The sequence below is a fragment of the Euprymna scolopes genome, chromosome 25 (genome assembly GCF_053919585.1).
Source record: "Euprymna scolopes isolate OS-2025 chromosome 25, ASM5391958v1, whole genome shotgun sequence".
Taxonomy (NCBI): Eukaryota; Metazoa; Mollusca; class Cephalopoda; order Sepiida; family Sepiolidae; genus Euprymna; species Euprymna scolopes.
Genome location: NC_136506.1, coordinates 30,700,155 through 30,718,613, shown reverse-complemented (window position 1 = coordinate 30,718,613; position 18,459 = coordinate 30,700,155). Strand labels below are relative to the sequence as shown.

At 37.4% G+C, this 18,459-nt stretch overlaps 1 protein-coding gene across 9 annotated transcripts in view; it reads right to left on the bottom strand.

The window, feature by feature from the left end:
* Positions 1 to 18,459, bottom strand: part of LOC145247311 (sodium-driven chloride bicarbonate exchanger-like) — a 492,947-nt gene that overhangs the window by 321,985 nt on the left and 152,503 nt on the right. The window contains exon 1 of one of the 9 annotated variants that reach the window (XM_080108944.1): positions 5,985 to 6,103. The exons of the other annotated variants lie outside the window; for them this stretch is intronic. The gene's annotated coding sequence lies outside the window, so the exon portion shown is untranslated. Of the gene's footprint in view, positions 1 to 5,984; positions 6,104 to 18,459 lie in introns of those variants that run through there. 9 annotated transcript variants of the gene reach the window in all.

Genomic DNA, 18,459 nt, shown 5'->3' with positions numbered 1-18,459 from the left:
TGATATTCTGAAATCAATAAATTGGTCGCAATTTGGATGATTAATCGGAGATGGGGGAGGGGGTGATGCACGGATATAATGATCGTAATAATTCTATAATTATCGTCTGAACGATCAAAACGTTATTTATCGGAAAAATATTCCTTGGTGCGACATAAACACATTTTTTTTTTAATATTTTGAAACATGTTCAACAAAGCGGAACTTATTTTTCCCAACACGTATCGTGGGTTGTGTCGTGGATAGTGTTATTCGGTTGTCTGGAAAATTGTATGAGCATTTTGGAAGGATACAAATACAACAGCTGTGTATCTCTCGGTCCCATCTTCACTATCTACTACTCCACATAGGTATGCGTTAAATAGTAGTGTAGGTTACGTCTTCAAACCTTCGGTTTGGCAACGAACCTAGGAGAAGGAAAACTTTAAAATAGGTCTCCTATCTATTACTAATGGAGATTCGGTATCTGTCTGTTTGAATCCAAAGCTACAGTATTACTACAGTTTATTAACTTGTACTATCTTTTAATTTCGGGGAGAGGAGTAGTATAGCATCGGTTCTGTCACCATCCTCCTCGGCATTACCTCCTTTTGTTGTATAGGAGGTTCATAACGGGGAGGGAGACAACATACAACGGAGTTACAAAGCAATGACGACGACCCAATTACTTGGGGAGTTCACATTTATAATAGAAGGGATATAGATGTGAAGAGAGGCGTGCAATGAACAGTTCTTTAAACACGGAGAGGAGATACATTATTGATGAGGGAGATACAGTCAACACTTTGGAAAAGGTTTCATACAAAGTTTCTTATACAATACGACAAAGGAATACATAACAATATGAAGACACTTATTTTCCAGCTGGTGATGAGAATGATAGGAATCCAATGCCGTGTTAGATTGCTACATTTTGTCTTCTCTTCCCCACCCCTCGCTTTCTGAAGGAGCTTAGGCTAACTCTTTCTCCAACTCAACTCGAACTGAACTCTGGCTGCTCTGTCTCTCAACTCTCTAAATTCGAACTCTAACTTAACTGTATATATTAAATCTATATTTCTTTGTGACGTCAGAACGTCGCCAACATGTGCATGTTTTGCACGTGGATATTGCATATGCTTCCAACACGTGTCCTGGCGACAAAAAGGACATTCCTTAATTTCATTGTTCATTATTCCTCTGACCTAACTTTGTTTTTATAGTTATTTATAACTACAATGGATAATTCCACTGCATTCCTGGAGTCGTATATAAATGACAATATGTATTTATTTTAACTTTTGATAACCGAGTTCGATTCCAGCATTCTCCTTTAATAATTATTATATTCGACCTTAATTACTTCGTTTCTAAATAAACACCGGGAGCAACACTCTCTGTTGGGAAGAAATAATGTAATATTTATTCTGTTGTCATGAGACCATCCCAGGGAGTAGTTGTCACAATCGGCTGTTCATTAGCGAATTCAACACTTACATGATATTTACTCACAAATATATGCAATCGGTGGGGAGGCATATTGTTGCTAGTATGCATTAGTTTCATTATTGGAACAACTTTTCTCATCATTGTTGTTTATATTCACAGCATTTCGGCCGATGTAATCTCCGGCCTTCTTCAGTTATATATTTTCGAACTGGGGAACTTTTTTTTAATTGAATTTGAATTATTTGACTACTGAGTGTTACCCTCACAATATTTTGGCTGATGTAACCTCCGACCTTCTTCAGGTGTACCTTGTTGAACTCAGAAATCTTGCATTCGAACTTAAGAATCTATACAGAATTTTGAATGGTATTCTTTATTTAATCCGCGTGGGTAGCATGCTCTTATTCCATTAACAAGGACCTGTGGCGTAATGGATAAAGTGCTAAGTATAATTCAGTTCTAAATGACACTCTTCTAGAGATTGAAATTTCAATACTCAGTGCATGTGATATGACCAATACAATTGTGAATTACTTAAGATTTTTACCTGGTCATAGCTAACAGAACAAGAGCATGCTACCCCTTCCCTCACGTGGATTAAATAAAGGGTTCTATTCGAAATTCTGCACAGACGAGAATAGTAGCTAGAATATCCAAATAACACAAATTATTAATCGTCATCTAAAAAAAAATTAGGTTACTTAATCGTTCAAATTATTTAGAGTCAAAAAGATTTTTAGGGTACTTTTATAGTTTAATCAAGACATTAAAAAAATGAAAATATCGAAAAAGGTTATATTGTACGTATCTGTTATGGAATGAAGTTCACTTAATTTGATCGAGTAGTTTTTTTTTTACAAAAAAAAAAATTGTTATGATACCGATCAAAATGCAGTCATGTTTCGATTTTTAGGAAGAAAAGCTAGTATTAAAGATGGGGAGGGAGTGTCGGCACTTTAAACTGAGTTATCTCTCCGTGGCATGTTAAAAAATTTAAAGATGGCTACCTCCATTGCGCTCTCATAAAAAACGTGTTTTTCGCTGTAAAAAAAAAAAATAAATAAATAAAAAATAAACTACTCGATCAAATTAAGTTAAATTTTTTTTTCGGAGATCTTCAATCCAAAACGGATACGTACAATATAACCTTTTTTCGACATTTTCATTTATTTAATATCTTGATTAAACTGTACAAGTACCTTTTTTAGAATTTCGGCATTATTCCCATACAATTCATTGTTATTTAAACTATGTTTTGTAAGATAATGATAATAATAAATATTAAAAACAGTAATTTATAGCAAATTTCATCGTATGTGTAAAACTACAAAATGAAAACTCATCACCCTCAAAATAGTCGTTATCTTCATGAACAAGTCTAGGAAGACACTAAGAAATACAGACAAGAGGTAATAATTTTCTAGTTAAGGACAGGGAACTACTTTGAGGGTGGGTGGGAGGATATAGCATTAAAAGCAGTAATTTATAGCAAGTTTCATTGTACACGCAAAACTTCAAGATAAAAACTCGCCCCCCCTCACCCTCCACCAAAAAAGAAATAGTCGTTATTTTCATTAACCAATCCAGAAAAATGCTAAGGGCGATAGCAAACATCCATAATTTTCTAGTTTTTTTTTTCTTTTTTTTTTTTTGTTTACTTGCCTCTCCACAAGGGCAGAGTCAGACACAAGGTCGGTTTTTAATGTGTGTGTGGGGGGGGGGAGCAGCTTGCCAAAAAGAGGCACTGTGGTTAGTAACAAAAGTAAAAAATGTATCAGTCATGAAGGATTTCTCCTCAACAAACCGAGACCAAAAAAGTGAAGTGCAGCATCAAAACAGATATTACACTTTGATCCTGGCCTGAATGAAGGCTAAGAACCCTAGAGAACCGTTTTTTTTGTGTGTTGTTTTTGTTGAAGAAGAAGAAAAAGAAAACAAAGGTAAATGCAAAAGCCAAGAAGAACATTTAACACTTTCTGTTCTGAGACCGTCCTCCCAGGCATTACCTCCTCCTTAGGCAGTTACATCAACAAGTAATTGTCAAAATCGGTTGTTCATTAGCAAATTCAATATGTACATTATATTTACTCACAATAATGTGCAACCGGTGCAGAGGGAGGAATATTGCTGCAAGTATGTATTAGGAGTGGAAAGATAATATGTTTCAAATGCCCTAAGATGGAGTACATTTGCCATATTTGGGGAAGAGCTGCTAAGTACGACTTTTGGAACATTTGAAGCAGGTACTCGTTTATCTACAACAACTGCTAACAATTTTTCTTATCATCTAAAACTAAATGTAAATTCCATGAACAAAGTTTCTCTCCTAGAACCGTCTGTCTGTGGAGTCCAATACTGCGGAGCTGCTTTCCAGCTGCCATTCATTAACTCTAATTTTCGAGTGACCTTCGGGCCTTGATAAGCCGTGATCCCCCCCCCCAGTAAAACAAATAAAAGATAAAACAGGTTCCATATTCATTTACGTAATGTCTGTCAACTTTTGAACATACAGCGTTGTTTCTTTTGCGCTTTCCACCACACAACAATGATTATATCATGCGTAAACAGTGCAGAACAAGTAGACATTAACATCTGTCATTCACAGCAAAAAAAAAAAAAAACACTCAATAGAGTGCGACCCATTGGAGTGAAAGTCTGATGGTAAAATGAGGGCCACCGAACAAACCAGCTGTTGCTCGAGCTTTTCTCATTTGCTACTTTGAAAACCCGCATTTCCCACAGAGCTCGGTCTTGTATCTCATTAGACAGCTCGTCACCGAATTTCTCTTATTATCGCCATTTCCAGCGGTGATATGCGCATCTGCCAAAAGAATTCTAACGTATTACATTGTTTCTGTGTCCCTCGAATATTTTACTCACTCTCACATCAATTTGACAAATGAATGTCAAGCACAAACCTGACACCTTTACAAGATGATGTATGTATCTACGCTACCTAATACATATACAAGGTCTGTTGTTATTTTTAGCCATGTATAAGAAGTTTTGAACTATTGTTTTTTTTCTTTCTTGTATTTTTAATTTTCACTCCCTAAGCAGTGAAGAGAAGAGAGATTACCTCCCATTTATTTACTTTATTTTTTTGTGTAGCTTCCCCCCCCCCCCTCCACTTTTTTGACGGAACGTATTTTTATCCATTTACTATTATTCTTATTTATTAAATATCAATTTAGTTGTCTTCAAGTCCTACGTAAATAAATTCCTGATGAACCGTCCTCTTAAATAATCCAATTTACCAAATTTCCACTTATAACGATTACTACAAAATTATCCAATTGACTACTTTACACTCAATAACCTTTATCCTCGAGTGGCTTCTCGGACTTGATAAGTGGGGATCCCTATGTAAAAAAAATAAAAAATAAATAAATAAATAAATAAATAAAAAAAAATAAAAATTTAAATATTTGATTTGGATATTTTAAAAATGTTTTTACGTACACAAAATATATCCATGGACACAAGTTTCTGGGATTAACCCGCCATTTGGCCTTCGGGACAAGATCAAAGTGTAGTATCTGTTCCGGCAGATGCTGCAAGCTATGACTAGCAAAGACCAGCTATGACTAGCAAAGACCAGATGTGGGGCAACCCCACATGCCTGACCTTTAACCAGCTCCCATTTCCCACCTCTTGAGAGCTGGTCCCCTTTTTCCCTTCCCCCTCCCTTCACTCCTCACATTAAAAATCGGCCTTGTGCCTAATTTGCTCGGTGGGGGAGCAAATAAATACCATCTGTTCTTCAGATGCTGCACTTCAATTTCTTGTTATCTGTCAGTGAAGGAGATATTCTTCATGACTGAGACAATTTTTATTTTTGTTCCTTTTCTCCACGTTAAAAAACGACCCTGGTGTCTAACTCTGCCCCGTGGGGAGGCATTGTAAATAGGAACCCGCCATCAGCATGAAACAATCAACACGACGAATCAAACTGACGGCTACACTATTGGCAGTCTAGCATTTTACTAATGAGCCACTTTGCCTCGTTAGATTTCATGCACGGTTTTTATCGCTTTTAAAATGTAAAATGTTATAGATATAAGTAACCTTGTGTGTGTGTGTGTGTGTGTGTGTGTGTGTGTGTGTGTGTGTGTGTGTGTGGAACGGTTTCTACCAAACTACTCAGTCAATCTTTGGCCTACAGACTTGAAACAGTATATATAGGATATCAGAACCTGTAGAACAAATTTGATTTGGTTTTTAGCTAGAAAAAAAAAAAAAGAAGAGTTTCTAAGTGGTCAAAACTGAAAAATTGGAACCTGGTAGGCGTAAGTTAAGTCAATGCGTATCTTCTACGTGTGCACAAATATACATTTGTATCTTTAACTGTGTTAATTTGTAAAATTTTTATATGCATGCGTCCTTAGGTCAAATGGTAGTAAATACTGCTGGAGAGCTAAATGTTTTGGTTTGGATTCTAGTTGATGGCATCCAAGTCATATATATATATATATATATATATATATATATATATATACCTTTTTTTTTAATTAAAAAAAAAGTAAAACAAATATAGCATAATCACGTTGACATACTAGTTCCCGCAGGATCACAAAAGTTAAGCAACGTTGAAACTGATCAGTACTAAATGGGTGATCATTTAGGACTTCCAGGTGGTGTATGTGTTCTCTGCTTATCTCGGCATTATTTCTAGTTGTTCTAGACTTCTTGCCACTGGACTCAAACAGTACCAATTCAGGAGAGGTGTGGTTGAGAATTGCACAACCCTTGCCACACAATTACAAGCACAACTGCCCTTACAGGGGTTATCCTTTGTCTTTCGAGACTGAACGGAGGCATCGATTTTTAAACTTTTGAAATCACTAATATATATTGGGTACAATATAATAATCAATTGGCTCTATAATAATAAATACAAAATCTGCTTAAATTAAAATATCATATTTAAGCATATTTTATGACCGGGCAATACTTGAGGGCTTTCTAATAAGTGTATAAATTTGATTTCATAATCTAATGGACGATAAGCTCAATCGAATAGAGAAAGACTAACATCATCTCTTCTGTAAGTTGTAGCGAAGAAATTATTTCCTACTTGATTTTAACAGAGATTCGACAAAATAATGGAACACTTTGTGAAATTAAAAATTTTAAAACACCTATAAAACTTGTAAACAAAATACTAAAATGTTGGTTTTATTTAAGTTATTCATGGTTTTGTTGTTTGTAATTTATTAAATTTATTTATTTTATTTCAGATAGTGTATATTAGTCTCTTGGCAGTACTTCGCAAACGAAGATTCTATGAAGGGTGCTTTCCACGTTGTCTCTCAGACACGCTTGTGGCTGATGACCCCGATGCGGGACAAGCAGGTTTGGCCACAGTGGCTGCAGTCAAACGTCACGTCAGGTGTGGCTGCTGAGGCTTCCCGAATCTTCCTCCTGCAGCGTTCCCCCTGCAGATTCTCTGTGCAGGAGATTTCAAAGGAAGCGACAGCCTGGTGTACAGTACATCACCAGGTATCACTGTCAACAGCAAGAGCAGACCACTGGAGATGGTCAATGTGGCAGTCACCGAGGAACTTCTTCAGAGAGTCTTTATATCTTTTTTTCGGTGCCCTTCTGTCATGACATCCAGTAGAGAGTCCGCCATATAGGACTATCTTGGGCAAGCAATGATCGTCCATTCTGGAGACGTGCCCGACCCGGCATAACTGTGACTTCAGCAGCATGGCCTCGATGCTGGTGATTTCCGCCCGCTCGATGTATATTAGTAAAACAAACTAAAATGCCAGACTTTCACAGAAGGCAGATCGTTGTGCTTATATGGCAGGTGCAATTGAGATGGTGGCCGTATCAGGAGGAATTGCCTCATAGGTGATGACAACCTATGAAAAAAAAAAGAGCCCTTATAAGGATTGTAAAGAAAAACCACCAAGTCAAGCGGCACCTTAAAATTACAGCAGAGCTTAGCAATCATCAGGATAAAACTGTTTTAACAAAAACTGTTCACTAAGAACTTCACAAAGCCAGATTGTTCATGTTGCATTTAAATTTCTGCATATTGATATAAACGGGGAAAGGGTGAACAGAAAGAGCATTCCAAAGCGATGCAAGGAAAGAGGTTATTAGAGTAGAAAATATTCCAGTACCTAAGGACCTCTACAGTGAGATTTTGCTGTTAATCGAGTCGGTTGGAGCATTTTTGTTGAAGGCGTACAAAGGCATTTTTACGAGGGGCAATAAGTAATGCCCCTGACCTACTTCCCATAGCAGTAGAGCAACGAAACTTGGCACAGTTATTAGTCTTTTTCTACATAGGAAGCACCCAGAGTTATGCATTTCTCCCATCGTTTGATGCAGTTCTGGAGACCGTTTTTGTAGAACACCCCAGGTTGGTCCTCCAACAATGACATGACTTCAGAAATCAAGGCTGCATCATTTGGGAAACGCTTTCCTTTCAAAAACAACTTCATGGCTGGGAAGAGGTGAAAATCAGAAGGTGCAAGGTCAGGAGAGTAGGGAGGATGAGGAAGGATTTCATAACCACACGCCCGTGCTTCTGATCTGCTGACATGCGAGTTGTGGACCAGAGCGTTGTCCTGCAGAAGGAGGGTACCTTTGCTGATCTTGCCCCACCTCTTGATTTTGATAGCTTCCCTTAATTTCCTCAAAAGTGAAGCATAATAGGGTCTTGTAATTGTGGTACCCTTTGCCAGGAAATCTGTCATCACTACTCCGTCCTGGTCCCAGAAGATTGTGAGCATGACCTTGCCAGCGGAGGGCTGCACCCTAGCCTTCTTTGGAGGTGGTGAGTCCAAGTACTTCCACTGCATTGACTGGGCTTTGGACTCTGGATCATAGTGATGGACCCAGGTTTCATCCTGTGTAATCAGTCTTTTGAAAAACTTTGACTCATCTTCTTGGCACATCTCCAAATTCATCCTCGAGCACTCAACGCGTTCTCGCTTCTGGAATGGTGTGAGCAACCTGGGAATCCATCTAGCAGACACCTTATGCATATGCAAATGGTCATGAATGATAGTTTCCACAGACCCTGTACTAATCTTGACATCTTGGGCTATTTAGCGAATAGTAATGCGCAGATCTTCCAAAATGGCAGCCTCAACTTGACGGACAGATGCCTCATCAATGGCAGAAGGGGGGGGGGTAACCAGGGCTAGGAGCTGTTTCCACAGACTTCCGGCCATGTTTGAATTCACGATGCCAGCGTTTTACAAGGTCATATGGCGGAGCATTATCACCATAAGTTTCTTCCATTTCATCAAAAGTCTCCTGTGGTGTGCGTCCTTTCAAATACAAAAACCGGATCACTGCTAGATATTCAACAGGCTCCATTTCACACCTGACTCAGTTCAAACACCTGTAAAACAGAAACCACAATTAGTTCAGGGCTGTAATTTGCCACATAACCCGTAGAGATATAAATCATTGCACATGCAAAATTTCAGTTTGATCAGACAACTGGAAGTGGGTCAGAGGCATTACTTATCGCATGCCCCTCGTATTAGAGCATATTCTGTGGACGTATTTGTAAAAAGAAAAGAACGGGGATGCAACATTGTGGTGATGCAACAGAAACTGAAACTTGCCAGACGTACGAGGTTTTAGATTCTCTTTGAAACAACTCTGTCCAAGAGGGAGAGACTAGTGCAACAGCCCAAATGTAGAAAAAATACTAAATGCATCGGTGAATGTTGACAACACTTGTTTTGCACATCAGCCTGTGTTGGACGATTTTTAAAAATTGACCAAACTAATCCATTTCTAGCCAATATTACAGTTTCTGTCCCCACTTATCATTTTCTCCCGTGTTTTCCGTGGCTTTCCCTTGCAAACTGACCCTACTATTTCAACTGTCCTACATCTACATGACTAAACCAACAAAGTCTCCAATTCTTCATATGGAATCCATAATGTGGCAAAAGATTAGTAGGAAGACTTCATAATGCCTACATCGACCAAATTATACGAACTCTGGATGACATGTGGAGGACATACTGATAACAATGTCCTCCAAAGATGGTCGAAAGGAACGAATTAGAAAGAACTCTTGATCTGATGGAAATGAAAAAATAAATCTGCTGACAATTAGTAGCCATTCTCAGCAAGAGTTATGGGTGATTTTTCAGAATAGCTACTAAAGCCAAAAGCAGAGTAAAAAAAAAAAAGAAAAGAAAAAAGACAATAATGTTACCAAAGGCAATGTCAGTTAATCTTTTATTGTTATGGTGTTAGTATTTGAATAATTAACGAGGAAGAACACAGTAACAGTTAAATAAATATGTATTAACGAAAATACATGAAAAATGTAAATTGAGCAATATCTTTGCTCAACTGTTGGACTAGTGGGTGACAAGCATTTTCGTCTCTGACTGACTGTATAACGGTTCTCGTTACCCGGAAGTGACGTCATGGACAAAAGTGACGTCCTGGAATAGTTCATTATTCCAGACAGTAGGTGTGTGCCCCCAACATTTACCTACCGGGATAAGTTTTTATTGTATTTTAACTTATTTTAAAAAGTCTTTTAACTAAAATTTAAAAAATTGTCGAGTTAGAATGGAAATCAAAATGGTGGTCAAATTCGAGCCATAGTCAAGACTCAATAATCGCCTCAAAATCGAAAATTAAACAAAATGCTGGTAGAACATAACATTTTTTTACGATTAGTGACATTTACTAAATGTGTTTCTATCCGGCTTTCCCTGAGGAAGAAAGTGTCTAGAGAATATCAAATTCACAAGTGGTCCCCAGTTAGGGGAGCTGACAATGTTATGTTTTTGCAGTTCGTGCAAGGAGATATCGGTGTCCTCCTACATACAGCATCTGGTCAGTACCAAATGTCACCTATTTGGTACTGACTGGTACTTTTTTTTTTGGAATAAATCACCCATATTGAGGTAGGAACAAAAAATGAGGGTAGGAATCACACACTATATATATATATATATATATATATATATATATATATATATATATATATATAGTAGCACAAACTTTTTTATACTTGTAGGCTACCCATCTGCCACAGAGATCTGGAGGGAAAATTAATTTTTCTAAGACTCAAGTAGTTCAGTCACAGCATGGAATCTCGTATCAGAAAAGACATTACTATTTTAAAGATGCCAGCACATTGCTTGTGTGGCCTTTTTCCTTACATAAATATTTCTCCCATTGCAGGCCTGCCGTTTGCAGCATGCATCTAAATATGCAATAATGTACATGTTTACAACGTCCACCTGATTAACTAGATAGGAAACTAAGTGCGGGGGCGGCTCTATCAAAATCTACACAGCAGTTGAGATGCTAATCTATTATTGGAATAAACTGGTCGTTGGCAAATAGTCAAACTTGGATTTGAAGCGACAGGCCTATGAAGACTTTCTCTTATAGCTACATTAATTAAAACACTGTAGTAGTAGTAGTAGTAGTAGTAGTCATATCTGCATATATAAGTAAACTTTTTTGTCTGCGTGCGGAACTGTCTGTACCAAACTACTCTGCCAATTTTTCGTCTGCAGACTTGAAATATAGGGGATTTGGACCTGTGGAACAAATTCGATTTGGTTTTTTACCGGTAAAAATAGCTGCTAAAGGGTCAAAATTGAAAATAAAATAGAATTCGACAGATATAAGTCAACTAAACATGTTACTTCTAAACATGCGCAAATATACATTTAACAATGTTATTTTTGTTTTTAAAGTTTTTATATTCATACAGACTTAGCTCAGATGGTAATGAATAATGTTGGAGAGCTATATGTTTTAGTTTCGATTCTAGCTGATGGCACCCATGTCATATTTTTATTTTTTACTTTTGAAATCACAACTATGTATTGGGTACAATATAATAATCTATAGAGCATTGGTTCTATAATAATAAATACAAAATTTGCATAAATTAAAATATAATATTAAACGTGTTTTATGATCAGATAATGCTGGGCGGCATGCTAGTAAAAATAAAAATAATTATTTAAGCTATTGAGTTTGCTACTTTTATAATACACAGGTTGAAGCAGACGCTAACGTGATTATAAAAATTAGAGGTAGATGAAATTTGTTCAGAGAACGTTTGCCATCACTAACAAGCAGAGTGTTACCACTGTTGATCAGAGGAAGAGTCTATCATCCATGTGTACACAGTATAATGAGGTATGGCCCGTGAGATTTGAGGACATGTGTTGCACGGAAAGAAATGATGTGTAAATGATGATGGATGTATAATTTGAGTCTTAAAAGTTTGCTTAGATCTGATGATCCGAGAGTAAAATTAAATCTGGACAGTATAAGGAGATGTGTGCAGAAAAGGAGACTTTGATGGTGTGGTCACGTTGAAAGAAGGGATGGGAGATATTGGGTTAATAGATACAGATCAGTTGGCAGAAGAAGGCTAAGAAAAATATGTGAGAAAGTGGTAAAGATAGACTTGATAGAAAGAGGGATAAATAAAGACCTGGCCAGAGATAAGTTAGTTTGGAAATGAATGTATTAAAAGCTGTTCAATGCATGCCAACAATGTAAAGTAGACTTCACACTGCTGTTGTTGCTGCTGCTGATGACGATAATGATAAATGGATGGATGAGAGTTCTTGGGTTAGTAGATGAAGAACAGTTGATGTAGCAGGGTTAGTTGGCAAGAGAAGGGCACGGAAAACATGGGAGGAAATGATAAGGATGGATTTTTTTTTTTTTTTTTACATGGAAGTCACCACTTATCAAGGCCCGGAGGCCACTTGGGGATAAGGGTTATTGTGTGTACAGTAATCAATAGGACAATATCATAGTAATCGTTAGTAATGGAGATTTGATAAAGTGTCTTACTTAAGGGGGCGGTTTATTAGGAATTTGTTTATGTTTGACTTGAAGACATCTAAGTTGTAGTCAGGTGGGAAACAGGCAAACGGAAGAGAGTTCCACAGGTGTGTACTTCTTGGAAAGAAGCTTTGTTCATGGAATCTATGCTTTGATTTAGGCACAGATAAAGAGTGGGGAAAATTACTGAGTGGTTTCAGCTAGACGGGTGTGTTTCATGAAAGATTGGTGAAGGGGGATCAAAGATTGGAGCTCAGACGAGCACTTCCCATGGAAATAACGATAAAACAACGACAGGCTCGCAACGTCCCTTCTGTGGGAGAGAGGTTGCAGGAAAGAGAAAAGGGCATCCCCCACTAGGTTACGAAGTCTATTTTGTACTCTGTCCAGGCAGGATAGGATGTTTTTAGCAGTTTGTGAGAAAGATTAAAAAAAAAAAAAAGACCTGGATAGAGACAGGTAAGGTCTTTTTTATGAAAATCGCTCCAGACAATGCATGCAGCCACTAAAAATATTTTTAAGAAATATCTAAAAAAGGTAAAAATATTTAAAAAAACAAAAATAAAAACAAAAAAAAACTGAGTAACTTCCATCGGCCTTGGTAAGGGCACCTTAGACCAGGGTTTCCCAAAGTGAATTCGATGGAGCTCTGTGGCTCCATGAGTAAGGCTAAGGGGTTCTGTAAGCCCTTTCTTAAAGAGGACCAAATGCTTTATATGGAAAAATTTAGATGGCTGCAGACATTTAATTATTCATCTTTTTTTACTTAAAAGAGACATGATACATAACTACAGGTATAAAGAGTTTCATGATGGTTTATGAAAAAGAAAATAAAAATAAATTAGCAAAAAAAATGCAACGATTTTTGACTAATCAAAAACAAAAAATGGTTGTAAACATCATTAGTTAGTGCTAAAATTTGAAATTAATGTTTTTCATATATATTTTAGGAATTATCTTGTGCTCCGTGAAAAACCTTTGCACTACTCAGGGGTGCATGGTGTCCTGGAGTTTCGGGAACCCTGCGTTAAACAACAAGCAATAAACTTGCTCTATCCAAATACCGGGAGACAAAACCCAGAGATGGTGTGTTAAAACTTTATAAACCTGTACTGGAAGAAAACACAACGCTAGGGGGTTTGAAACAGGACACTATATTAGCAAAAATCGCTCATCAAGGAAACAGATTGCCCTTCACCGAGTCTGCTCCTGCTGATGCCTTAATGTACCTATTTACAATGCCTCCCCACGGGACAGAGTTAGACACCAAGGTCGTTTTTTAATGTGGAGAAAAGGTACAAAAATAAAAATTTTCTCAGTTGTGAAGGATTTCTCCTCCATCGAAAGAGAACAAGAAATAGAAGTGCAGCATCTGAAGAACAGATGGTATTTATTTGCTCCCCCACCGAGCAAATTAGGCACAAGGCCGATTTTTAATATGAGGAGTGAAGGGGAAATGGGGACCAACTCCCCGGGGAGTAGGGGAGTTGGATAATGACAATTGGTATGAAGGGTTGCCCCTACATTGACCAAAGTCTTATATGTGAGGTTGCCCACACATATGGTCTTTGCTTGCAGTATCTGTCGGAACAGATGGTATTTATTTACTCCCCCACCGAGCAAATTAGGCACTAGGCCGATTTTTAATGTGAGGAGTGAAGGGGAAATGGGGACCAACTCCCCGGGGAGTAGGGGAGCTGGATAGTGACAATTGGTATAAAGGGTTGCCCCTACATTGACCAAGGTCTTATATGTGGGGTTGCCTCCACATATGGTCTTTGCTTGCAGTATCTGCCGGAACAGATGGTATTTATTTGCTCCCCCACTGAGCAAATTAGGCACAAGGCCGTTTTTAATGTGAGGTAAAAACCAGCTCCCCTAAAAGGGGTCACTCTGGTTACCAAAAATAATAATTGTCCCAGTATAGAGGGTTTCCCCTCCATTGACTGGTACAAATTATCTTAAGTGCAGTATCTGCCGGAACAGATGGTATTTATTTGCTCCCCCACTGAGCAAATTAGGCACAAGGCCGTTTTTAATGTGAGGTAAAAACCAGCTCCCCTAAAAGGGGTCACTCTGGTTACCAAAAATAATAATTGTCCCAGTATAGAGGGTTTCCCCTCCATTGACTGGTACAAATTATCTTAAGTGCAGTATCTGCCGGAACAGATGGTATTTATTTGCTCCCCCACTGAGCAAATTAGGCACAAGGCCGTTTTTAATGTGAGGTAAAAACCAGCTCCCCTAAAAGTAGGCAAAAAGGGGGCACTCTGGTTACCAAAAATAATAATTGTCCCAGTATAGAGGGTTTCCCCTCCATTGACTGGTACAAATTATCTTAAGTGCAGCATCTGCCGGAACAGATGGTATTTATTTGCTCCCCCACTGAGCAAATTAGGCACAAGGCCGTTTTTAATGTGAGGTAAAAACCAGCTCCCCTAAAAGTAGGCAAAAAGGGGGCACTCTGGTTACCAAAAATAATAATTGTCCCAGTATAGAGGGTTTCCCCTCCATTGACTGGTACAAATTATCTTAAGTGCAGCATCTGACGGAACAGATGGTATTTATTTGCTCCCCCACCGAGCAAATTAGGCACAAGGCCAATTTTTAATGTGAGGAGTGAAGGGAGGGGGAAGGGAAAAGGGGACCAGCTCCCGAGAGGTGGGAAATGGGAGCTGGTTAAAGGTCAGGCATGTGAGGTTGCCCCCACATCTGGTCTTTGCTAGTCATAGCTAGTCATAGCTAGTCATAGCTTGCAGTATCTGCCGGAACAGATGGTATTTATTTGCTCCCCCACTGAGAAAATTAGGCACAAGGCCGTTTTTAATGTGAGGTTAAAACCAGCTCCCCTAAAAGTAGGCAAAAAGGGGGCACTCTGGTTACCAAAAATAATAATTGTCCCAGTATAGAGGGTTTTCCCTCCATTGACTGGTACAAATTATCTTAAGTGCAGCATCTGAAGAACAGATACTACACTTTGATCTTGTCCCGAAGGCCAAGAACGATGGAAAGCCTTTGTTGCAGAAGAGTTCCACAACCCTTGAGGATAGCAAAGAGTTAAAGTCCCTCAATATATTAACATGATGAACCTCCTAGGACTACTTAGAATGGACGCCGGAGCCTGACGGCTAAAAGGCCACCAGAATGGCACAGTTTCTGGTAGACTGATTGTCGAGATTGGAACCTCAGCTGGAATGCAACACCAATCAAAACAGAACGTCAAATAAACGATGCAAACTGAAAAAAATGATGTTGGAAATTTCGATTGCACGATTAAAATTTCGATTGTATCATTAAAAGAATTGATGAGAGTTCTTGGGTTAGTAGATGTAGATCAGTTGAGGTAGTAGGGTCAGTTGATAAGAAAAGGCCGAGGAAAACATATGAAGAAGTGATATAAATGAACGTGAGAGAAAGAGTTGTAAATAAAGTTCTGCTTAGAGATGGGATAGTCTAGAAGTCAGTTCAACCGTTATCAACAATTTCCCCCACTTTCTATTTGTACCTAAATCTAAACGTGGATTCCATGAGCCAAGTTTCTTTTCTAAAACTGTCCGCCAGTGGAACTCTGTTCCGCAGGCTTGCTTTCCAGCTGACTACAATACGGTTGTCTTCAAATCTAATGTAAACAGGTTCTTGTTGAACCGCCTCTTAAATAATCAAATTATACCAAATTTCCACCCACCACTAACGATGATTACACTATTCTCTCGATGACATCTGTACATCCATTAAGCCTTGTCCTCGAGTGGCTTTCGAACATTGATAAGTGATGACCCCTTGTAAAAAAAAAAAAAAATTAAATAAATAAACCAATGCTCCTGCTGATGATGCTGACTTTATAATTAAACTTAGAAACGTAACCATTGGTTACAGGATTGTTTGTGTGGAAAATCGATTCCATTATATGAATACCTGATCCATGAACATCTGACAAAGGTATGAAGATACATACAGGCTATTTATATGTTTCAACAGAGTAGGATTACGAAACAGATCGTGTTACTTATGGCATTAGGCGTGCCGCCGCAGTTTAGATTTCAAAGAGAAATCAGTAATAATATATTAACACCTTGAAATACTAAATTAATAAAACAAATTCCAGTAAAAAAAAAAAAAAAAAAAAAAAAAAGAACCCCAGGTTAGAAGGCTTAGGTTTTACTACATTGCTGTGAAAAGAATGGCACAAATTAATTTCTACACATATATATCTCTAGATAACATTGACTATGTACATATGTTTATAAATCTTGATGTGCAGGATTTACTCTTAATCTAATTAACCGATCATTAAGCATTTTGCTAGCGTGGGAAATATGGACTATTTAATTTAGTTTTATGAAAAAGGATGGGGGAGCTTTGTGAAAATTCAGACACTTGTGATTTTCATGAAATTTTAATAATAGGTACTAGCGAGACCTGTGGAAATTCCACAGAGGACTCATCCATATGAAATATATTGATGTTGGCATTCTGTAGATGTTCAGTGTAAATGGAGACGCTCTGATATTATTGCAGCTTTTTTGTTAAAACTGCAAAAGTATTTATCTAAGTTAGCACAAACGCCCGGCAATTCATGGTCGTAAAGTACGCTTAAATACGATATTTTAATTCTTGCAGATTTCGTATACATTATTATAGAGGTTCTATCGATTTTTATATGTTATAAAGTTGCGATTTCAAAAATAAAAAAATACATACATATGACTTGGGTGCATTAGCTTGAATCGAAACCGAAATAAAAGCTTATGAAATATATATATATATATATATAACTTCAGTTCCTTCAGCCATAACCGAAACCAAAACTTATGAAGAATTCTTGATAAAGTTATTTATAAACAAAAAAAATTAGATGATTTAAGTGCCATTAACTATAATCGAAACTGAAACCAAAACTTATGAAGAATTCGTGGTAAAATTATTTATGTCAAGAAATAGAAGAACACAACAATTAATGACCTGGATGTAAGCGTGACACACAGAAGAACACACACGCTATCGTATTAATATATAGATTAGACATCAATTAATAAATATTCCCTAATTTTCAGTTTCGTTGGAGTATTTAAGGGAGCATAATATGGGTACTATTTCCCATGTGAAAATTCAAATATTTCAGATTTGCATTAAATTTGGTTTACAGACGTTAGATATCAATTAAGCAATATTTTTTTTTAATTTCAATCTGGCTCTTAAGACCGCTTAAGCTTAAGATTTAACTTTCTGACTTTTTCTAAAATCAAAATGATGTAATGGATTTTGATCAAAATTAGAATAAGGATTCTAGATACGTAGAATGAACATTGACTCGAAATAAGCAGACACCATCCCTCACCCCCACTTTTCCTCTCATATACGTAACAAAACGTTCACGTAAGAGTTCAGCTTCTAGAACTCTAAAAGCATCTATCAAACTGCCGTTATCTTTGAATTTATTACAAGATTCTCAGAGATAGGTGAATTCCTACAGTCGGCGTATTCTATAAATAGTACCAAGTTCTTTGAAACTGGATGCCATTACAGAGCATTTATAGGCCAACAAACACTAAGAAAACAAAAAGATTCATCCATGCAGCAATTTTCTAAATAAAGACACCTTCCTTACCAAAAATGAATGATGGAATGGTGACTGATATCTTTGCACTCTAAAAGAGAGCCTTACATCTCAGGTGACTAAGAATAACACAAGGAAATAAGAATTGGCACAACAACGGAGGTGAAGGTGGGGGGGGGGGCTTGCATCCTATTTACACCTGTCAATAACGCAGTGGTTATTTGGGTCAACCTAAGAATATTTGTAACAGGCAAAATGGCTCCACAAACTTTAAAAAAATATTTTTTTGTTTGTTTTTGGTTTTGAGTCACCTATTATCGAAGCCGAAAAGTTAATTGAGGGTAAGGGTTTATTGCCGGTTGAATGATGAAGAATATTATGAGGGGATTGAAAGTGATAAATGGAATGAACAAAAGTTTTATTACTTATAGAGACGATTTATTTTTATTTGTAGGCCTGGAGAAAACCGTGTTGTAGTCAGCTGGGAAGCAGACTTGTAGAATTGTGTTCCACAGAGGGGTAAATTTTAAAGAAGAAATTTGTTCATGAAAGTTTCGTTTGATGTTAGATAGATAGATAGATAGATAGAGAAAGAGAAGGGGAAACTTAACAGCTAGACGAGTTTTTGTTGTGAATGTTTTATGGTGAGGATC